At 40.9% G+C, this 24,761-nt stretch overlaps 1 protein-coding gene and 1 pseudogene across 1 annotated transcript in view; one reads left to right on the forward strand and one right to left on the reverse strand.

Annotated features, from left to right (window-relative positions):
- The window catches only part of IFT43 (intraflagellar transport 43), a 345,957-nt gene that overhangs the window by 87,044 nt on the left and 234,152 nt on the right, over nt 1-24,761 (reverse strand). The window lies entirely within an intron of this gene.
- On the forward strand, nt 14,003-16,183 carry LOC138164262 (large ribosomal subunit protein uL16-like; annotated as a pseudogene).

Raw genomic sequence — 24,761 nt, forward strand, 5'->3', positions numbered from 1 at the left:
TGTGTGTGTGTGTGTGTGTGTGTGTGTGTGTGTGTGTGTGTGTGTGTAGCAGCTACAGTGGCCAGGTGGGCCTGGAGTCAGGAAGACCTGAGCTCAAATCCAGCCTCAAACGCTTACTAGCTGTATGACCCTGGGCAAGTCACTTAACCCTGTTTGACTCAGTTTTCTCATCTGTAAAATAAGCTGGAGAAAGAAATAGCACATCACTCCAGGATCCTTGCCAAGAAAACCCCAAATGAGGTCACAAAGAGTTGCACTGAAATGACTGAATGAACAAAAAATACAATTATAATCAAACATATTTTAAAATTAAGACAAGGGGCAGCTAGATGGCACAGTGCCCTGGAGTCAGGAGGACCTGATTTCAAATTCAGCCTTAACACTTACAAATTCACTTAAACACTTACTAGCTGTGTGACCTTGGGCAAGTCACTTAAACCCAATTGCCCTGCCTTCCCCCCTCCAAAAAGACAAAAAAAAAAAACCCAAACCCAAAAATAAGACAATATGCAACCAGCAGGGATACTTACATATGGATTAGTCCAGCCAGTCCCACCTATCACCCATCCCCACCCCCAGATCATCTATTTGAGTTTGCCACAACTGGTTTGGAGAATGGATTAGAGAGAGGAAGAGAATAGAGTTAGGGAGACCAGTAAGAAGGCTATTATAGTCAGGGATGGAAGTAATCAGAGCCTCAACTGCATGAGTGAAAAGAGCAGATGGATGTAAGAAAACTGGCAATTGACTAGATACGGGTGCAAGGGATAAGGAAGGGTTGAGGATGCCCCTAAAGGTCACAAACTTGGCAACCACTTTTTAACTTTGATTCATAACAAGTTCAGGCCCTAATTCAAAATCTTTCCCCCTAAAACTCACTTCATCCCGTAAATAGAGAGAATATGGATTTGGGGGGCTTTTTGTTTGTTTTTCATGGAGTCTGGGTTAATGAAAAGTGATGTTCTGTCTCAGCTTGTTACTGAACTTTACATAAAATCACGCACTTTTAGCCAAAGCAGACATATGGAAATGGTCAATTTTGGACTGTAGGGAAGAAACCTATATCCCAGGGTTGCTGACGCACAAAAGAAAAGCCTCGAATGCCAGGATGATGGTTGTTTGTGGTCACTGACTCAAAAACTGGCTCATTTTACATCTGTTATTCTAAGAAGCTGCCTCCTTTTTCATATGGGTACATGGATACAGGATCAGACATACACATCTCAAATCAAGAGTAGACTGAGGACTGGGTTTGATAATCTTCCTACAGGTCTGCCACATTTCTCTTTGAACAGATGGGTCTTACTACACACTCTTAAGTCAGAAAGCAATTCTTGAGAACCAAAATGTCTGCTGGATAGACCTCTGCTAAAAGTAGAAGCTAATGAAGTAAGTGCTTGTAAAGAAAAGTAACCCCCAGGGGCAGTGAACAGAGCACCAGCCCTGGAGTCCAGAGGACCTGAGTTCAAATTTGGTCTCAGACATTTAACACTTACTAGCTGTGTGACATTGGGCAAGTCACTTAACCCCAATTGCCCTGCCTTCCCCCCTTCAAAAAAAGAAAAGTAACCCCCCTCAGTCAAATTTATCCTGACTTCCTGAGAACCAAAAGATAGTTTTACAAAGAATTAAATATAGATTTGGAGGCTAACACTATTAAGCAGAGAACACCATTAGGATTGTGTGCTGTGAAGGAAAGAACTAGACTATGAGTTAAGAGGCTTGGATTTGAGGCTACCAATTTACTGTGTGACCCTTGGGTAGGTCACTTGCCAGAGAGGATGGGCTCTGTCTCTAAATTCACATCTACATTTCAAATTCAATGACTGTCTGAATTAGAAATATCTTAGGACCCAGGAACAGACCTAAGAAGGGCAGTATGAATGAGAGAATAGTGTCTTGACATGATTTTGAGCTGGTGACATGGTACAGGGAGCAGAAATTGGGACAGAGTAGGGGAAGAAGGCCCTAGGAAGAAAATGAAAATAAGAAACCATGATGATTTGATTAAGGGTGGAGGAGCTACTGTAAGCTACTCTACTACAGAAGAGGCGGCCAGAAGAGGTTTAATAGCAGGGTGTAACCACTAAAAGGAATTTTTCCACTAGGTCAAAAGGAGTGGAAATTTATTAAGTTAAATTCATTTATTTAGGAATCAGAGAGACTAGGTCAGGAAGATCTCTTTAAGTCAGACCTGGGGAGGAATGGTACTACTCATACATCAGAAGTTTCTTGGGGATGACTCCTGGCCTGGACTCCACAAAACAGAAAGGACATTCCTTCTTCACTGGGGGGCCGGGGGGGGGGATGTTCTAGGCTAAGTGAGAAAACCTTCTCAATAACACAGTTAATAACCTAGTTCTAACTTTTGCTTGCTCAGCAACTGAGAAAGTTGGAAGAGAGCAGTGTTTACTAGACTATGAAAAGCAAAGCAATGCTGAGAGAAAAGTGTAAAAAGCCTAAGTATAGTGTTAAACTGAGTCACAATGGATCCAAGGAGTACACTGTGTACCTAGAAGGCAGCTGGGTGACTCCGTAGAAAGGGCACTACTGGACCTGGAGTCAAGAAGACCTGAGTTCAAGTCTTCTCAGACACTTACTAGGTATGTGACCCTGGGCAAGTCACTTCTGTTTGACTCAGTTTCTTCAACTATAAAATGAGGATTAAAAACAGCACCTATCTCCCTGGGTTGTTGCGAGGTGGAAAGGAGATAATGCTTGTTCTTAACACAGTGCCTGGAACATAGTGGGTACTTAATAATAATTTTAAAAAGCTTGTTCCTTCCCTAACTAACCTTTGTGAAGTGTCCTCTATTTCTTGGCACTCAAAAGAGGTGAAAAATTCATGGCTAAGTGAATGAGTAAGGACTAAAGTAAAGTAAAAGAAATGAGACAGCTTTAGACAAGGAGACGTGAATCCTTAAAGAAAAGAAAATAGCAGTACAAAGTTGCCAGCATCAGAATACTGAAGGCCCTTCTGTTTTGGGATCCTGGGCCCACTTCATCACTGGGTTCTAACCTACACAACGTCCTTGAAGGCCTAAACTTTAAGGAAGGCTCGACCAAGTGGATAAAGGAATCATGCCTCAATTACCCACTGGGAAAGGCGCACAGTGCAAAGTGTACTAATGGCAACAATGCAGTTGTGATCACACTTCCTGCAAATCGAAAGAATAACCCAGATGCCTGGACCAATGAATGACTCATGTGACAATGGCTGCCAGCATTTTCTCTTTTTCTTTAGATTTTTTTTTTTTTTGCTTTTTGGAGGGTAATTGGGGTTAAGTAACTTGCCCAAGGTCACATGGCTAGTTTTTTTGTGTGTGTATGTGTTAAGTGTCTGAGGCTGGATCCAAACTCAGGTCCTCCTGACTCCAGGGCCAGCACAGCATTTTCTCTTAAAAGAAATTAATCCAAAATTCCATCTCAATTTTGAAAATATTTCCTAAAATTAAGCCTGAATTTTCCTATTGTTTCATTACTTCCAATAGCAACCTTCAGGGCCATCTTGAATAAATGCCCTTCCTTCCTGGATTCCCTACCTTACAGATACTTACTCATAGACAAATACCATATTTCTCCACCTTCATTTTTATTCAGCCAAAATAAACATCCATTTAATCTTTCATCACAAATCAGATCCTCCAGGCCTTTCAACCCTATTGTGGTTCTTTGAACTCTTTCCAGGTTGTCAGCATGTTTCTAGCTCTTATGTGGTCACAAATGCACGGGGTACAGTTGGTGCGAGTTTCCTGATACTCTAAGAAGAATCAGCTCCTGCCACCTAGGCTATGATGCATAGTCTAGACTTGCTACCTCAACCAAATCCTGGAGGAGAAAGTTTTAAGTTGTAGGCGATAGGCAGCAAAATACATGGAAACTCCGGTGCTTTCAGAAACCCAGTGCTTCTCAGGTGGGCAACAGGAGAAACCTAATAGACGCCAGCGAGAAACAGAACTGTACCACTAAGCAGTAGATCTGTCCAGGGGACAGCACGCCAGGCCCCAGTTACCAGCTGACTACTTCTACACCCCCTACCTCAGGTCTAAGGTGGATTCTCAAGTCAAACGTTGCTGCCCCGAGCCCACGACTGCTACTACACAATCCACTCTTCACTCTGCGGTATAGGAACATCATGGGAAGATACTGTGAGTGTTAAGCCTTGGCCACGGCTGTAAACTTGACATTATTGCAAGAATTTTCAGGGTCCTTGCTAGCCACTACATAAATAGGCCAGCACAGGTTACAGACAAACGGGGACACTGCAGTTTATTTATCCATTCAATAGTGTAGCACACCCCATGGACATGTGTGTCTCACAACTGCAGAGATATTATATAGAGAGAGATTATACACACACACACATATATATATATACATATATACTATATGTGTATTTTATATATATACATACATATATACTACACACATATGTATATGTATACTATATTTGTGTATCTTTTGTATATATAATATATATTTATGGATTTAATGTGTGTGTATGTATGTGTGCACACGCATGCATATTTCTTGTCTCTCTTATTAGAATGTAAGAATACAGGGGCAGCTAGGTGGCACAGTAAATAAGGTACAGGCCCTGGAGTCAGGAGGACCTGAGTTCAAATTCAACCTCAAACATTTAACACTTACTAGCTGTGTGACCTTGGGCAAGTCACTTAACCCCAAGTGCCTTGCCTTCCCCCCTCAAAAAAAAAAAAAAAAGAATGTAAGAATATGTGTGTATGTCTATATGAGTCTTCCTGACTCCAGGCCCTGCACTCTATCCACTGCTCAACCTAGCTGGCCCCCTGGCATGTATTAGGTATTTAATAAAATGCTTGCTGATTGATTGGCTATCCTTACCAGCTTCACTTTATCTGAGAGTTTGACACATATGCCACCTATATCTTTATCAAGTAACTGACAAAAACATGCAACAGAACAGAGCCAGTGATAGGACCCTGGGCCCCACATGGCTTCCCTCCAGTTTGACATGGATCCATTAATCAAATGGTCTTCGGGACAATCAGCCAAGTCCACTTCTTTCTAGATAAACTGAATTGTGACCTTGGACAGGACATGGCATCTTAGACCTTAAGGAGACCTGAGAGATTACCTAAAAAAGACAATACCATACTAAATTAACAATATCATCCCTGACGTGACTTCTATTTCTATTTGAAAACTTCAAGCAAAGGTTCCCAAGGCATCCTGATTCATTTTGGGATAGGTCTGACTATTCTGATTTTTTTTATATCAAAGGGAAATCTACTTCCCTACAACTTCCATCCTACATATATTATGTAGAGCACAGTTAAAACAACCCTCATGTCAATAATGTTCCTATATTTCTGTTTCCTCATCTGAAAAGGGAGATAGCAGCATCTGTTCTATTTGTCTTATAGGGCTGTTACAGACATAAAATGAGATGCTTCAGTTAAGACAATAACTCTCCCAAATCTAAAGTGCTACTATGTGGGTGTCAAAACATAAAACATTCTATAAGCATGCTGATATTGGTTCTATACACACTATGACTGATGTAGAAATAAGAAAGATTGAGAAAAACAAATGTACAATAACTACCAGAAGTGGGGAACCTGCAGCCATGAGGCCACATGTGACCCTCTAGGTCCTCAGGTGTGGCCCTTTGACGGAATCCAAACTTCACAGAACAAATCCCTTTAGGTCCTTGGGTATGACCTTTTGACTAAGTCCAAGTTTTAATTTAGTCAAAGGGCCACACCTGAGGACTTAGAGGGTCACATGTGGCCTCAAGGCCACAGGTTCCCCACCCCTGGCTATGACCCTCAAAATGACAATGAATAAACTGGGAAAGTAAACACTAGAAGAAAAAAAGCAAGCTCAGAAGGGAGCAGGGAAGCAAACAAAATACTTATTAAAGCTAACACAGTGTAAATAATCTGAAGCTTATGCTAACAATGTCTGGTGTCATTTTAATTTTGTTTCTTTGGATTTTTTTGTTGATGGTTACTGGGTAATCATGATACTAATCACAATAAGGGACTTAAGATAGATCCACTGAATGAGCTTTGTCAGGGATGCTTAATGAAAAAGAAAAATCATACCCATATGTCTTAATAGGAGACATTATGTTTCCTTTAACTCAACCTTTTTCTCTCACTTTCACATTATCATAAGTTTTAAGAATACATGCTAGTAGCTCTTAAAAATTACAAGATTGGGGCTTTTTTTTTAGTTTTTTAGGTTTTTTTTGTTTGTTTGTTTTTACCCCAAATCACAGTCTTAGCCTCAGAATCTCAGAGCAGGAAAGAACTTTATAAATTATCTAGTTCCTACAAAGGAGCACAGATCTAAAACTAAAGAGGACCTTAGAGACAGTCTAGACCAATTTCCTCATATTACAAATGAGGAATATGAGGCCCAGAAAGGTCCCAAGGTCATACAGGTAGTAAATGGTACGGGGGGGGGGGGAATTCAAACTCAACTCTAGTGACTCCACCAAGTTCCATGCTCTTTCTACTGTATCACAGGGCAGGTTTCATTCTCTTTCTATGCTTTCACAAGTCATCTTGGACAAGGTCACATGGTCAGCTAGCAAGAGCTGGCATAAGAACTTGGGTCTCCTGACTCCTACATCAGTTTTCTTTCCTCCAAACCATCCTATCTCATGGGTCATCCAAATCCCCAGATCTGCAAAGGTGATCAAAATAACTCTAAGCTAGCAATCAGAAAGTCTAGGTCTGGATTCTAAATTGCCTAAAAATAGGAAATATGTGTTATCTCTCCTGTATTCATCCCCAGGACCCAGTACAATGCTCTACATACAGGCTACATTTGGGAAATGTTGTGATTGAATAGCTATGCTATGAGTAACCTTACTAAAATTATATAATCTCTCTGCTAAAGCCTATTTCTTCATTGGAAATAATGCTTGTCCCAACTTATTTCACTGGGATGTTATAAAAGTAAATGAAATCAAACACAAAAATTATTTTAATTCTATTTGTTCATTTATTCTTACATTCAACACCCATTCTTAAGGGCTTGTTATGTACAAATCACCATCCTAAACACTAGGAAAGATACAAAGATATTTAGAATAATGGCCTTTGCCATCAGAGAACTTACAATCTAGCAGGAAGGAAATGCCACATATTTGGATGTGTAATAACTTCAAAATTGCCATGTTTTGATCATCTGCCTTACCTTCACTAATGCATACTGCAAATCCTCCAATGTCTCATGCGTTGCCATGGCCAAAAAAAACCCATCACATGCTGGCCAACCTTTGAATAATGAGCCCCTCTAAACTTAGCTAGGACAAGTATCTCTCAAACAGTGGAAGCAGATTGTCAGTGATGTGTAACTTTTTGGTTAGGACCTATCAGAACCTGTCAAGTCAACCTTCAAGAACACATAGTCCATAACAATGTAAGGCAACAGAGTAGGACTTTAATGGGAAAACTATATAATAACTCTTTGGAAGAAAGGTTTTATTGGAATCCAAAGGACTGCCAGATTCTAGTGTCTATTTTGAGTATAGGACATTATCCTCCTGGGGACACAATGGAAGCAGGACATAAGTCTGAGCCTACAATTCACTTTTTATTCTCTCCAGGATCAGAAGTAGTACCATAAGGTACCTACCACACAGTAAGATGGAATAGATATCCCTTATGTTGTGTGATGTTTTAAGGCTTAGCAACTACAATGCCAGTACAGAATTTAGTAATCAGAGATCCTTTTCCCATTAGACAATAAATGGATATCAGTGGCACCCTAACAGTTCTGCTGGCCCTGCAGATGCAGTAAGAAATGGGCTTACCCTTTCTTCCCTAATTTGAATCAATACAAAGCATTTCAATTGTTTAGCCATGTTATAACCCTAATTAAATCTCTTAATTCACTCCCCTTAACTCCATTATGCCTCGAAATCAAAATCAACCTCTTGCTGCTTTGAATCAATCTGAATCTAAATTCTTTAATTATGTTTAAGTTATTTAGGTCCTTTTTTCATTCCCTGACTGACTTCATGACCTTGACAGGCCAGGAAACTCTAGCCCTTGTAATCTTAACTGTTCTACTAGATTAGGCCATTCCTGTCAATAGCCAAAGTAGCAGTCAACTAGTCAGTAGCTAAAGAGACCTAGGTTGAAGTCCCAGCCCTGCCTTTGACACTTACCAGGTGACTACCAGCCATGTAACCTGTCTGAGTCTCAGTTTCCTCACCTGTAAAATAAGGGTAATGTCTAGATGACCTCTGAAGGTCCCTTCCACTTCTAATATTTTATGACTCATTCTCTTGTTCAGAGACAGTGTTTGTTGTGGTCTTTTGGGATACTCCAAAACATTCATGTTTTTAATAGCTAGGTGGTACAGTGGATAGAGTACTGGACCTGGAGTCAGGAAAACCTGAGTTCAAATCCAGCCTCAGCCACATATGTAATGCCAGGCAAGTCACTTAACCCATTTGCCTCCATTTTCTCATCTGTAAAATGGGGATATAATAGCACCTATCTCCCAGAGTTATTGTGAGGGACAACTGAGATAATAAATGTAAAGTACTCAACACAGAGCCTGATATATAGTAAGTGCTATATAAATGTTAGCTATCATTATAATTATTATTACTATCTTCTATTGCATAGCTCTAAATTGCCCAGTTCAATTATAAACCAACTCTGAGGTTTAGAAAAAAGCACATAAATTAATTTTATATATACAGTCAATAAGTAACTTAAGAACTTTGGATAAGACATAAAACCCCACCTCCATCACGCAAGGCATCCTTTGATTATTATATATTCCGCATAGAGCAATGGGCATCTAGGTGGCACAGTGGATAGAGTGCCAGCCCTGGAGTCAGGAAGACTCATCTCCCAGAGTTCAAATCTCACCTCAGACACTAGCTGTGTGACCCTGAGCAAGTCACTTAATTTCTACTTGCCTTAATTTCCTACCTGTAAAATGAGCTGGAGAAGGAAATGGCACACCACTCTAGTATTTTTACCAAGAAAATCCCACAGAGGGTCGTGAAGAGTCAGACACAACTGAACAACAACCAAATACAGCATTATATATAAGATATCCCCAAAGTCTTAACTTAGATAAGCTTAAAACTTTGGGGACACTGCATGCACATAGGGTGTGTGTGTGTGTGTGTATACACACACGTGTGTGTATGTATTTATACACGTATACACAGGTTTTTCTAGACTCTGGGTATATTCAATATACAACTACATATATTATAGAGAATACAAGTATAACAACACCATGATTTAATAATGTGTTAGGCCAGGGTCACTCACCCATGAAAAGTTATTCATCAAAGATCACATTCATAAAAGTCATCTGATTTAGGGTTTGGGTTTGGGGGTTTGTTTTTTATATTTTGCTGTTTGTTAGTCTGGTTTTGTTTGTTGATTTGTTAGAAAGATTGAGAGAGAAATAAAACATTTCACTCCCATACCTTTATATGAATGGAGTACATAACACTGTATTAGATAAATATGATAATAAAATATTTCAGTTCTATATTATCTTCAATCTAGGGAAGGACATAAAAGAAGAAGTGAATGCTAAGAGTGGAAGGGAAGGGAGGGAAACACCATGCTGAAGACAGAGAGAGGAAGATCGGCATAAGAATGGGAGATCAGCACATACACAGAACACCAAAAAATACACAATGAAACACAGAAAAGTCACGCATAAACACACAGTCACAAAAATACCGACGCAAAGAGAACAAGAACAACTGAACATTATTTAAAGAGGAAGGAGATGATCAAGAGGAGCAGCTTAGTAAATATGGTAAATTTCTTCATGTCACTCAGGTCGTTCATTCATAGGTCATTCCACAAATATTTGGTGAGTGTGAATAAGAGAGGTTCTCTACCCTCCCAGAGCTTAGAGTCAGGGGTGGGCCATCCAGGGAAGCTATCACTGGCCGAAATACTGATGAACTGTTTAGATATTTAAATGGTACTTTCCACACTAGGAAACTACTTTAATGCTCTTATTTTCAAATGAAGTTCTAAAATCAGAGTTTATTTTCTCTACTATTCTAAAGGTTAATCATGGGCTGTTGCTGTGTTTGTCCTTAATTCTTGAAGGGGAACATGACATCAGGGAAATGATGTTATGACTTGCAGGGGACTTGGATTTGAGGGAGGGAGGGCTGTACAAGGTCACCAGCCTTACTTTCTCCTCCAAAGCCATCTAGGCCCAGTGGCCTGATATTCATCTGGACCACTGGAGATGGCCCAGGACGCAATGGGAGACCCTGATCCTTTTAGGCTAAGGTCTTTTCAGGTTTTCACTTTGAGTGAGAATCATGGGTATACATTAGGACTCCTGAATAATATTTGGAAGACCAGATGTTCTTGAAACAGCCTTTTCCTCATTTTCAACAGAAAAACTAAAAACTTCTGACTTTGAAAAGTAAAGAATGACTAGTACTGTACCAGGAAAAAGATCTACCTTAATGGAAATGTCTTCATCTCATGCCTTTTGAGCACTGTGAAAACAACTACTTTAAAAGTCATGTTACAGTTTCACACCCATCAGTAGAAATGAGACCAGTTCTTATCTGTTGGTTAGGCAACATTCATCTGACAGTGGGTGGGCCTCCCAAACAATTACGGGCTTTAATTCTTCCCAGTCATTCCACGTCTACCAGACTTCCTAATTCCTCACGATTGATTTTCTTCAAGGTCAATGCCAATACACAACCATTACTTTTGACCAGTGATGGAGCAAATACTTGGAAAACCTGACAAGTGTGATCATAACCAATGTCTCTGAAATCAGAAACTATCTGGGTCCCTTCCAATGGTCCACTTATTTCAAGGAATAATCAAAACAATGAAATTCCAATAGAACAAAATAATCTAGAAAGTCTTTTGATATGTGTTGTAATCAGATAGGCCCTGTTATTATTAAATCATGTGTAGGTGATGAAATCTCCCTCCTTGCTCCCCCTCTGGCCCCATGTAGCATTTTGTTTGAAGCTCTTTTATTTGCTTCCTGTGTATGTGTCATATTCCCCTGCTAGACTGTAAATTCCATGAGAGCAGGGACTATATTATGTCTCATCTAAACTTGGTATGCCTCCCAGTGGCTTTTATAGTACTTGGCAAAACAGCAGGCATTTAAAATATTTGTTTAATTGAAGTGAATTAAATGATCTGCACCTGTGAGGGTGGCTGGGAAGCCCTAAATTCATCATCTTCTATTTCTTCCCCCACCCATTCACTATGACTTCTGAAGCAACTGAGTAGTTCATGGGTGGTAAAGGGTCTTGAATTATTCATCTATACTTATAAGAAGTGGACCCTACATGACATCACTTTTTTTTTTAATTTGTTTACACTTTACTTAAATCTTTTTAGGTCAAGACTGGGTCCAAATTCTGGCTCTGCCACTGACAACTTGTTTTTTCTTGGACAACTGACTTAACTTCTCTGCATCTCAGTTTCCTCATTTGTACAAATGAGTTTTTGTTGTCATTCAATCATCCTTCCAGTCATGTCCAACTCTTTGTGACCCCATTTGGGATTTTTGTGGTAAAGATATTGAAATGGTCTGCCTTTTCCTTCTCCAGGTCATTTTATAGATGAGGAACTGAGGCAAACAGGGTTAAGTGACTTGCCCAGGGTCACACAGCTAGTAAGTGTCTGAGGCCACATTTGAACTCAGGAAGATGAGTCTTCTTGACTCCAGGCCCAGCGCTCTATGCTAGTAGCTAATATTAAATGATATCGAAGGCTCCCTGTCCCCCAACCCCTTCCCCTGTGCTTCTAAATCTATGATACTATGGATCTCAAGTCTATGGACCTCTGTGTCATTTTTTAAATAGTGGACAGTATTTACTAGGGATTGATTTCCCCTTACTTTATAGTATAACTATCCATCTTCAGAGTCTCCTAGGGGAAGGGAAGGGTGAAGGTAATAAGCATTAATATAGTACCTACTATGCAGATATTATGCTAAGTGCTTTTACAAATAATTATGTCATTTGATCTTCACAACAACCTTTCAAGATAGGTCCAATTATTATCCCTATTTTACAGTAGAGGAAATGGAGGCAAACCTGAATTGCCCAGAGTCACATAGCTAGAATGTGAGGCTAGATTTGAACTCAGAACTTCCTAATTCCAGGCCCAGTGTCCTCTCCACTGAGCCACCAGCTACCTCTAGGAACGTCCATCTTAAGACCCGAGATTTCCTTGACCTCAATCCAATTCTACCAATTCCGATCACAATTCTCTCTGTGGCCCTCCCTCCCATCCAGTCCATACTGGAAGACTTTCAGGCTTGGTAGCATTTGTCACAGCTGGTAATTCACTGTCTTGTGCTCTGAGAATTAAGGGTCACCTCCACACACACCACGATGAAGCACCGGGACAGAAGCTAAGTAGAGGAATTAGGAAGAGGTAGGGCCAACGTAAGATCATGCTTACTTACGGCAAATTCAAGTTACTGACCCAATCAGCCCCCTAACATAAACAGGGTTTGGGGAAAATGCTAAGATGTAGACAACATTGGACCACCAGTTTGTCTACACTGACCAGCACTGTACAGGAAACAAAAACAAAAACAGAGAATACAGTACAAAGGTAACTTGGAGCATTGTTGGTAAGTTACAGAAATCCACTGATATCATTAAATAACATCTAGCCTTCAGAAAATGAATTGTGATTATGGCTAGTGGGATGGATCCAAGTCATGGTGAACTGCCTCAGTAAGCTGGGAGTCTCCAACTGTAATGACTTGTTCATGATAGTCAGCCCCCAGACCCTGCAGAACTTACCATCTACCCCAATGTTGCCCACTCTGGACCAGTAGGCCTTGCCATCATCCTTCCAGTAAATTCTTTGGACTGCGTGGCTTTGCTATGCACCCTGCTACAGTAACATCCTCTGGAACACCAGGCCTTACTATCTTTCCCTGCCTCTGGGTCTTACCATCTGACTTGCCACAGCGCTCTCTGGTCCCCTGGGCATTGCCTATAGCATACTCTAAGGATCTCAGAATCTTGATATCTGCCTTACAGCTAAATTTTCCTATGTGGAGCCTGCCCCCTCAACCCCCCCCACCCCCCACCACACCACCAGCCCCCATTAGAATGAAAGCTTCTTAAAGAATAGAAACTGTCTCAATTTTGTATTTGCATCTTCAGCCCCACACAGGGCTTGATGCATAGTAAGCACTTAGCAAATGTTTTTAATTCATTTATTCATTCACATTGAATTAGCTATAACAAGATAGTAAAAAGCTTAGCAATGGTCTATCTACCAAAGCTGGTATAAAGACTAATTTTCAATAGTATTTCCCAGCTTCCCCTACCACAGTCCACTCCCATGATCTTGGAGACACCCACTACAATGTTGTCCCTACTCACCAAAGTTAATGCACTCATTTTCCCCACCCCTGATTCTCAAGATTCAATGTAGTCACTCTAAAACACTCCACCTTTCACCATCTACCTCTAGCAAACCAGAAAACCATGGGCCAGCAACTTAAAAACCTTACTTAAAAGGATGCCAATCTCTAACACAGAGGGATGAATTTAGGGAAGTGGAAGAAGAGAAAGGTGCTGGCTGATAGTAGGCCAATGATAAAGGCTGGAAGGGGCTACTATGAATGTTCACTTTTTCAATGGGCCAATCTAACCCAATTCCAACTCTTCTCAATAACTGTTTTTATACCTTTAACACTTTTAAAACGGGCAGCTAGGTGGGACAGTGAATAGAGCACTGGCCCTGCAACCAGGAGAACCTGAGTTCCAATCCAGCCTCAAAAACGTTAACACACTTACTAGCTGTGTGACCTTGGGCAAGCCACTTAACTCCAAATGCCTTGCCTTCCCCCCCTTGAAAAAAAGCAGTGTTAAGAACAGACAAAAATAATGATAGTACTTTCTATCTGTAAGGATCTTAAAGCATCCTTTAAGCACTAATTTTATTTTTTAAATAATGTTTTCTTGGGGGGGGCGGAGCCAAGATGGCGGAGTAGAAACAGGACTTTTGTGTGTCTACGGCTTCCACCTCCTCCAATACATGTAAAAAATGACTCTAAACAAACTTTAAAGCTACAGAACCCACAAAGTGACAGAGAGAAACAAATCTCCCACTGAAGGTAGCCCAGAAGGCTGGCAGGAAGGGTCCATTGCAGTGTGCTGGGAGCGAAACACAGTCCTGCCTGAGCCAGGATTTTAACCACAGGGTGGCCCCAACCAGCAGCAGTGGCTGAAGCAAACTTCATGAGAGTAAATCACCAGCAGCTGTAGCAGTTTCCAGACTTCTCAATCCACAAATGCCAAAGACAAAGTAAAAGGTCAGTGTGGAACTTTGTTGGGAACATTGGGAGTGCAGTCCGGCTGCTGCCCCCAGAGCGGGAAGCAGAGGAGGTGCGGTGGCTGCTTCCAATGCTCCTGGCCTGCAGATTGTAGGGGGACCAAGCAGCCATTCAGAGGGTAATCACTTTTTGCTTTGACCTGCTTGGATCCAGATCATGGTCTTGGGTAGTGGTCCTGGGGCATGTGACCAGTGAGCCAGAGCATAGGGGGGCTGTAGAGAAGTTGCCCATCTAATAGCTCCGGCATCTGCAAAATCCCAGTAATTTGGGACATAGCTCTCTGCATTCTGGAAGCAGAGTTCTACTGTGGCAAAGAGCTCAAAAGTCAAGTAATTGGCTGCCAATATGAGCAAGCAATGGAAGCACAAACAGATGACAGAATTCTTTTTTGGGGACAAAAAGGATCAAAACATGGAACCAGAAGAAATCAATAAAGTCAAAACTCCTGCATTAAAAGCTTCCAAGAAAAATATGAATTGGTTACAGGCCATGGAGGAGCTCAAGAAGGATTTTGAAAATCAAGAGAAGTGGAGGAAAAATTGGGAAGAGAAATGAGAATGATGCAAGAAAATCATGAAAAGAGAGTCAACAGCCTGCTAAAGGAGACCCAAAAATACACTGAAGAAAATAACATCTTAAAAAATAGACTAGCCCTTTCCCTGCAGCGAGATAGTCCTTGCTGGCGCCAGTGCCATGGGCCGTCGTCCCGCCCGCTGTTATAGGTACTGTAAAAATAAGCCGTACTCGAAGTCCCGTTTCTGCAGGGGAGTTCCTGATGCCAAGATAAAAATCTTTGATCTTGGTAGAAAGAAAGCGAAAGTGGATGAATTTCCATTGCGTGGCCACATGGTGTCAGATGAATATGAACAGTTGTCATCCGAAGCCTTAGAGGCCACTCAGATCTGTGCCAACAAGTACATGGTGAAGAGTTGTGGCAAGGATGGCTTTCACATTTGTGTGCGGCTACATCCTTTTCATGTCACCCGCATCAATAAGATGTTGTCATGTGCTGGGGCTGATAGGCTCCAGAGTGGCATGCCGGGAGCCTTTGGGAAGCCCCAGGGCACTGTAGCCGTGTTCACATTGGCCAAGTTATCATGTCGATTCGAACCAAGGTCCAGAATAAAGAATATGTGATTGAAGCTTTGCGTAGAGCCAAGTTCAAGTTCCCTGACCGCCAGAAGATCCACATCTCTAAGAAATGGGGTTTCACCAAATTCAATGCTGATGAGTTTGAGGATATGATAACTGAGAAGCGACTCATTCCTGATGGCTGTGGAGTTAAGTATATCCCCAGCTGGGGCCCCTTGGACAAATGGCAGGCACTCCACTCCTGAGGGGTGTGTGCTGTGACATCTACCTTTTCACAGGCATAAATAAACTAGACATTGCTGTTTGAAAAAAAAAAATAGACTAACTCAAATGGCAAAAGAAGCTCAAAAAGCCAATGAGGAGATGAATGCTTTAAAATTTGCCAGATGGAAAAGGAATTTCAAAGAGTCACTGAAGAAAATAACTCCTTCAAAATTAGATTGGAGCAACTGGAAGCTAATGACTTTATGAGAAATCAAGTACTATAAAACAGATCCAAACAAATGAAAAAATAGAAGGCAATGTGAAATATCTCACTGGAAAAACCACTGACCTGGAAAATAGATCCAGGAGAGATCATTTAAAAATTATTGGTCTACCTGAAAGCCATGATCAAAAAAAGAGTCTAGACACCATCTTTCAAGAAATTATCAAGCAAAATTGCCCTGATATTCTAGAACCAGAGGGCAAAATAGAAATTGAAACAATTCACCAATCACCTCTTGAAAAAGATCCCAAAAAGAAAGCTCCTAGGAATATTATAGCCAAATTCCAGAGTTCCCAGGTTAAGGAGAAAATACTGCAAGCAGTCAGGAAGAAACAATTTGAGTACTGTGGAAACACAATCAGGATAACAAAAGACCTAGCAGCTTCTACATTAAGGGATTGAAGGGCTTGGAATATTATGTTCCAGAGGTCAAAGAAGCTAGAACTAAAACCAAGAATCACCTACCCAGCAAAACTGAGTATAGGGAAAAATATGGTCATTCAATGAAATAGGGGACTTTCAAGCATTCTTGATGAAAAAACCTGAGCTGAACAGAAAATTTAATTTAAATTTAAATTAAGAAGCATGAGAAGGTAAACAGAAAAAAGAAATCATAAGGAACTTATTAAAGTTGAACTATTTACATTCCTACATGGAAAAATGATAATTGCAACTCATAAGACTTTTTTCAGTATGAGGAATAGCTGAAGGGAATATATATATACATATATATACACACACACATATACATATATGTGTGTATGGGAGTATGTGTATATATAAATACATATATGATTGTGGGCATTTGTATGTTCATGTATACATAGACAAGGGCACAGGATAAGTTGAATATGAAGGGATGATATCTAAAAAATAAAATTAAGAGGTGAGAGAGGAATTTATTGGGAGAAGGAGAAAGGGAGAGATAGATTAGGGTAAATTATCTCATATAAAAGAGGCAAGAGAAAACTGTTACAATGGAGGGGAAGAGCAGGAAGGTGAAAGGGAATGGGACAACCTGATTCTCATTGAATTTGGCCTAAGGAGGGAATAACATACACACTCAAAGTGGGTATCTTACCCTACAGGAAAATAGAGGGGAAGGAGATAAGAGGGAGGATGATAGAAGGGAGGGCAGATTGGGGGAGAGGGTGGTTAGAAGTAAACACTTTTGAAAAGGGACAGGGTCAAAGGACAAAATAGAATAAGTGGGGGGTGGGATAGGATGGAGAGAAATATAGTTAGTCTTTTACAATATAACTTTACTATGGAAATGATTTGGGTAACTACCCATGTACAATCTACATTGAATTGCTTATCTTCCCAGTGGGGGTGGGTGAGGAGGGAAGAAGGGAAAAAAATCTGGAACTGAAAGTTTTAAAAATAAATGTTTAAAAATTGTTTTTTTTACATGCACCTGGGATATAAGATATACAGGTACTGGGGTATGAAAACCCATCCTGCCCTACTAGAAAGTTAGTGGGGTGAAGGGGAAGGATATAAGAGTGAACAGATTGGGGGAAAGGGTATTCTGTAGGCTTACTATTTTGGGGTGAGGGGTAGGGGAAAGACAGGGAAAGAAAAATTGTAACTCAAAATCTCATGGAAATGAATGTTGAAAACTAAAAATAAATTAATTAAAAATTTGAAAAAATAAAAATAATATTTTCTTTTTTCCCCAGTTACATATAAAAGCAATTTTTAACATTCATTTAAAAAAAATTTTGAGTTTCAAATTTTTTCCCTCACTCTCTGAGCCAGTAAACAATTTGATATAGGTTATACATGTTCAATCACGTAAAACATGTTACCATATTAGTCATGTTGTGAGTACCAACTTTAAACAAAGGCATCTGCATTGAGATTTTAAAGTGTTGCTTCTTATTTTAGAGAGGGAAACTATAGCAGGTAAAATTCATCATAAAGGAATACTGAAAAAGTCAGAGGCATAGCTAGAAAGAGAATTCCTACATGTTGATTTCAAGTTCTATGCTCTAACCCATAGACCACATTCCCTCCCACACATCTGCATGCCCCTGGGATAGGACAATAGTGTACATCTGTCCACCCAAATAGAAGGTTCAAAGCTGAAGCATGCAAAGTATGACATAAAGTGCGGAAAATGCATTTTTTATGAACAATTCCACACTGAATTCCCAGTATCCCTCTGAAACGCTGGTATCAGTCTTCCTCCACTCCAGTCGATTGGAGCAGGGTCTACGAAAAAGGCTGAAAAATGTGACCAATCAGGAGGCCTATTTTTTGTGAGAAAAAGGAAAAATATCACCAAAAAGGGTCAGCAGATAACCCTATTGGGCCAAAAATAACTGCCCTGCTGGCAGGCCAGTCAGGGAACAGGGGAAGGGAGGGAGAGACGTAATGCAAGGCACCAAAGGAGCTCCAGGCTGATGAAGCTGCTTCCAGATGAGGCAGTTGGCCTAATTTGGGAACATGAGTCCAGCAGCATTTCTCAGATTCCTTCTAGAGAATGTGGCTAACTCTCAATCCAGCAGTCCCAAGAGGAAGGGTGAGGAGATGGAAGAGGGATTGGGGGGAGGCAGACAGGACAAGAGAACAGCTGTGACTCCCAGCACTTCTCCAGGCAACTGAAAGAGCAAAGAGACAAAATGTAATTCTACTCCAAAGAGACTCAGGTGTAATTACACATAATCCCTCCACCGGCCTTCTGGAACATTTTCCTTAGATGGAATTCCAGGAAAACAATCCACAAAACTACAGTTAAGACAGGCAAAGTGGCCCACACCTGTATTACTGTCCCCGGGAAGGCTAAAGCTAGCAGATCAGGAGTTGGAACTGGAGGGGGTGGGTGTCCACCCTAGATTTGGCATTGATATGGTCAGCCCTGGGAGCAAAGGGTTGACCTTTGGACATTGCAAAACTTGTTCAAGGTGTTAAGCTCTTATGCCAATCAGAGTGGGATCCAGCCCTCAAGCAACTCCTGCACTTTCAGACTTAGCAAAACAATCTTTTAAAAACAAAACAAAATAGGAAACAGCACCTAAAGCTAAGCCAAGAGTTGAAAAGTCCCATGATGATGTTTAGTAGAGCCCTGAACTAGATCTGTCTACAGAGTTGAAAAGTCCCATGATGATGTTTAGTAGAGCCCTGAACTAGATCTGTCTACCTACCAGGCCAGTCGGATTGCTATCACTGAACCTGAGACATTTCTTCAGGAACAGACTCTGGCAGAGTCTGCCTAAACTCAGCGTTAACAGTAACAAGTTTAAGCCACATTGTTGGTCAAAGCAATAACCTGCTATGTCAGGAGGAGGCTGGAGCAGAGCAGCCCAGTTTAACACCACTGGCCCCTCTCAATGGAGAGAATGATACATGGGGAACACGGAAAAAAGGAGTAGAGAAAATCCCCTTCAGTGAGATATTCACAAAGGCCATTGCCAGCTTGAATTGCCATCTGAAGAACAAAGACTAAAGGGGGAAGGGAATGTCATTCTGGCTGAAGGAGGAACGCTGGAGTCATAAATTCCCTTATTCAGTCTTGGCAGCACACTCTAGCACAGGGCTAGGAAAATGACACGATTTTCCATTTTCTGAAACTGTTAGATCTAATGAAATTAAGTCTTTAATTCTTTCCATCTTACAATTATTGCCAAAATGATAGAGGAGAAATGGCAGTTCTCCTAACGATGTAAAACATCTGTAAATAGAGAGTGAAGAGTTTAGCTACAAAACAAGCAGGCAGAAAATCCTTGGTGGTCACCAAGAGAGTGGGGAGAAGGGAAGACACACAACAGAATCCACACAGGCAACCCAATCAAGCACCCTGACAAACTTATCTTTCTTTTCATTGAACTCCCCTGAAATTTAGAAGGCAGCCAGGAGGCACAGTAGATAGTGCTCCAGGCCTGAAGTCAGGAAAACTCATCCTCCTGAGTTCAAATCTGGCCTCAGACATGTACTAGCTGTGTGACCCTGGGTAAGTCACCCAACCCTGTTTGCCTTATTTTCCTCATCTGTAAAATGAGCTAGAGAAGGAAAAAGCAAACCACTCCCCTATCTTTGACAAGAAAACCCCAAATGGGGTCACAAAGAGTCAGACACAACTGAAATGATTCAACAGCAACAAACAAATTTAAATTTAAAAAGTAATGAGAATAAATATTTTTCAACCTACAGAAAACAATTCTTTGCTTTTATCCTCAATTAATAAAAAAAAGAAATCCCACCTTTTCATCATTTTTCCAAAGCTTAACCATAGGTCAAAATATCACACAAATCATTGGATAATAATCCTTGAGCAACCATTCTAAAAAACAAATAAACAACAACAAAAAAAAACTAGTGATATGTGAAAATTAAGCCAATTTTCAAGCGTAAGAAGGATGACTAAGCATCCTTCCTACTCTTTACATCCTTATGTACTAACTTGTATTAAGGGCCTACTACATACAAAGCATTGTGTTAGGTGCTCAGGACCAAAAGACTGGGAAAAAAAAATCAAACAAACCATAATCCCTGTACTCAGTGTGCTTTTAATATTGAAAGAGGATAAAATATGTGCATAGATTACTTTAATACTAGTTAGAATAAGCTGACAGGAGTGAGTGATGAGAGATGGGGAGGGAGGGGTAGAGGATTTGAACCACATCCAAGCATGGAGATGAGAGAAGGCAGCCCCTAAGCTGAGTCTATCATACTTTCAACACATGGAGATGTGCATTCTCAGCACATGGAATGGCGGGGCCAAATGCATTACTGTTACATAAAGGGCATTCCTGATGGAACTGGAATTCCACAAAAGCTCCCCGCATTCGACTTGTAAACCTCAGAATAATTTTGTTCCCTACTGGCCTTTTGTGAGATTTGGACAAGAGGGAACAAATTCAAAAGAAATCGACTCTTTATTATTTCTTTTTTTTTCTCCCTCCTTGTCTTCACCTCTGGCTTCCCTGCCTTCTTCAAGTGCCAGCTAAAATCCCGCCTTCTTCTAGGAGCTATTCCTGATCCCCCTTAACGCCAGCGTTTCTCCTCTGTTAAAGGGCCCTAACTCATCCTGTATTTTTCTTTTTCATACACAGTTGCTTGCTTGCTGTCTTTCCCGTGAGAGTGTCAGTTCCTCGAGGGCAGGGACTGTGTTTCAGCTCTCTTTGTATTCCCAGAGCTTAGCACAGTGCCTGGCACACAGTAGGTGTGTAATAAAGACGTGTTGACTTGCCTCTTACTATCCTTGTTCCCTACTGAAGAGCTCTGTGTTCCATCTCACCATCCCTAACCTTATCCTCCCCTCCACAGAGAACCTCAATGGAATCCCATCAGAACTATAACGTCCTGATTGAGAGCTGAGAAGCTCTTGTGAAAGTACAGAGAAGGTCTTTGGCATTCGAGAGTGCCACTAAATTCTTTTATTAAAAATGCTAGCATTATTAATAAAATGACTAATTACCCAGAAAAAAAAGAAAGTATAGAGAAGAATAGCAAAAAAGATTGAGAAATCAAGCCAGGTAGCATAGGTATAACAAAAAGATATACATATATACTGTTATATGAAGGTCTTTCCCTCACAACAGCCCTGGGAAGGTATAACAGCAAGCACCCCAGCATGCCCAGGATGGCTGCTAGCACAGGTTCTTTGATCTGCTTTTCTAAAGGAAAGCAACTCAAAAGGAGTTAACAATCCTACTTTAATCAAACGTATATATCATTCACTTAGTTCAGGGGAATAAGTCAGCACCCTGAACTTCAGAAAATACAAACAAAAATTACAAGTAGACAAAAAAACAGACAGAGAAAATAACACAATTCAACAGACAAACAGACGGGGCTTCTAACTGTCTGACCATTCAATACAGTGTTAGTAACCAGTTACCACCAACATCTGGGTTTTTGAAAGCAGGGGGCTCAATGGCTGTCCAGAGTCTCATCTGGCAAAATCACACAACTCTTCCCATAAGTGAGCCCCAAAGCAAAACTTCACCTCAGGGTATATATATATAGACCTTCTCCAGGGTCAGAGGACATCACAACCTTCATCACCCACTGCCTAATTACAAAGGAACAAAAGGTGGGCCATCCTGAAAAATAAGCCTCCCCTCAGCAAGCTTCTCTTGTTGGGTTCCAAGTGAGGCCCATTAAGGGGCAGAGAAGATCTTCAAATTCCCATTACCATAACAGAAGTAGGGATCACCATTTTACAGATGAGAAGAAATAGGCTCAGAGTGGCTGTTCACTTGCCCCAGGTCACAGATGTAGGGAGGGTCATAGCCGAGATTCAAACCCAGGTGTTTTGATGCTTAAGTCTCAAGATCTTTCCACTCCCCAAAGCAGCCTTTCCTGTTGGCTCTTCCTTTACCCAACAGTTCTTGCAGAGACGGCCACTTGTTAGAAGAGATTGCTGGTTGACTCTAGAGTAGTAACTGCCTATGTCAAATTGTCTATGACCTCCACTCATCTACCGTGTTTCCCCGATAATAAGACCTATCCCGAAAATAAGCCCTCCCCTTACTGTGTAAGATTCCTCTAAAATAAGCCCTCCCCCGAAAATAAGCCCTATTGAGATTGCTACTGTAGTGAAGGTGATCCCCTGCGCTACACGCTACATTACGGTACCCTCTGTATGCACCGTCCCCTGTCCCCCCCTGGTGAAATGCACGCCGCGCTCCGAGCTGCATCCAATCAGAGCTGCAGCAGTGAGCGCATCATCCTGTTCTTCCCCAGTGATTTGCTTATTGAATAAAGGTACATTTTTTTTGTTCACATTTATCTGTTTATTAAAATTGCTGTCAATGTTCATTAAAATAAGCCCTCCCCTGAAAATAAGCCCTCTGGTGTTTTTCTGTCCAAAAATATTAATAAGACAGTGTCTTATTATCGGGGAAACATGGTACCTATTCCACCTTCATCCTAGAATGTGGTCAGCAAGAGTGTAAAAATAAACATATAAAGTAATAAATTCAGAATTGGAATGTAAATGGGCACACACACAAGTCTCAGCATCTAATTTTAGAATGAAAATGGTGGAAAAAGGCCCACACAGCAGAGACAGCAGCCAAATGTGTGGGAGGCTACCCATAGAGTTTTAGACCTGACTTAACCCAGGAAGAGAAGGAACCAGGATCAGTTTTTACCTTCTAGGTTAGTCACTTAGCCACTCTTAAAAATGCAAAGGCCCAAGATAAAGAGTTAAATGTTCCTTGAGGCTTCAGTCATTCCAGAAAGTGAATGAACCCTAAAAAAGACATCAGACTTTCTGAGAATCTTTCACCATATACTTTAAGTTACTCCTCTCTCGCCAGTGTGCAGGGGGCACAATGAGCAAGCATAGTGTTTTGCTCACGTTAGGAATTTAATAAAAATGGTTGTTGAATGAACAAATGAATTAATTCAATTTGCCCTGATGACTTAAGTGTGACATAGAAATGCTGGCAGGAAATGTTGTTAACCAGAAATTCTACAACTAAGCTCTCAGTACCTACATGCCCACAACTGGGAGATGGTACTCACTGGCCAATAGGAAGGCAAAGGGCTGGGCAAACAATGTCTACTCCCCAGTCTCCAAAAGGCGACTGCCTCTTGGTAAGGCTTTCAGCACTTAAACCCAGGTCAGGATATGGTTTCAGTTCAAGATGCTCTGGGTCTAATGCTTTTACTTTTATTCAACAAACATTTATCAAAGGCCTACCCTGTACAGAGCATTATGGTAAGTGCTCAGAATTAAACAGTACAATGCAAAGGACTAAGTATTTATTATTAAGTGCTTACTATATGCCAGAGAACAGCTAGGTGGCACAATGGAGAGAGTGCCAGGCCTGAAGTCAGGAAGACTCATCTTCCTGAGTTCAAATCTAGCCTCAGGCACTCACTAGCTGGGTGACCCTGGGCAAATCACTTAACCCTGTTTGCCTCAGTTTCTTCATCTGTAAAATGAGCTGGAGATGGAAATTGCAAACCACCCCAAAATCTTGGACAAGAAAACCCCAAATACAGTCATGAAGAGCAGGATACGACTGAAATGACTGAACAATAACATCAAACTATGTGCCAGCCACTGTGCTAAGCACTTTACAAATCTCATTCTCACAACAATCTTGGGAGGTAGCTGCTACTATGATTTCCATTCTACAGTTGCAAAAAATGAAGCAAACAGAGCTAAGTGATTTGCCCAGGGTCACATAGCTACTAAGTGCCCAAAGTGATATTTGAACTCAGGTCTTCCTGACTACAGTTTCAGTATACTGAACCATCTAGCTGCCTCTGCTCTACAGCGACCCTGCTAGATAGCAAATCACCCAACATCACACAGATGATAATTATTTAGTCTTTACATCTTTCTAAAATGCCTTATGTACATTACTGCAGGTGATCTTTACAACAGCATTATAGGTTCATAAATGCTAATATTGTGATATCCCTTTTAATGACAAAGAAACAGAGGCTTGAAAGTCAAGTGAATGTCCAAGGTCATATATTTATATACATCGTCCGATACGTGACTCCCTACTAACAGAGGTTAGCTCTGAAGTATATTGACCAAAGCTGTAAACGTCATGCTACCACGTACGACAAGTTGGAATCATACTGTGATGACAAAGTCTTACTATTGATGTCACTTGGGAATGGACACGCTCCACAAAGCTGAGTAGGGGAGCTCCCATCATGAAAGACCAATGGGCAGAGTTTCCAACAAAGCAGGCCTAGGTCCTTCTTTCCCTCTATGGAAAGTATAGGTTGCAACACTGGGCAACTGTTCCATTTGTCTCTGAGGCCACCTAATTTTAGGAGCACTGCTATGCCTCACAGGAAGCAAGAACCCTCAACAGAAAGATCCATCTTGAGTGGTGTTTGGCTTTTTTTAACTATG

The sequence above is a fragment of the Petaurus breviceps genome, unplaced genomic scaffold (genome assembly GCF_028583685.1).
Source record: "Petaurus breviceps papuanus isolate PSGF00001 unplaced genomic scaffold, PetGlider_PUasm1.0 189, whole genome shotgun sequence".
Lineage (NCBI taxonomy): Eukaryota > Metazoa > Chordata > Mammalia > Diprotodontia > Petauridae > Petaurus > Petaurus breviceps.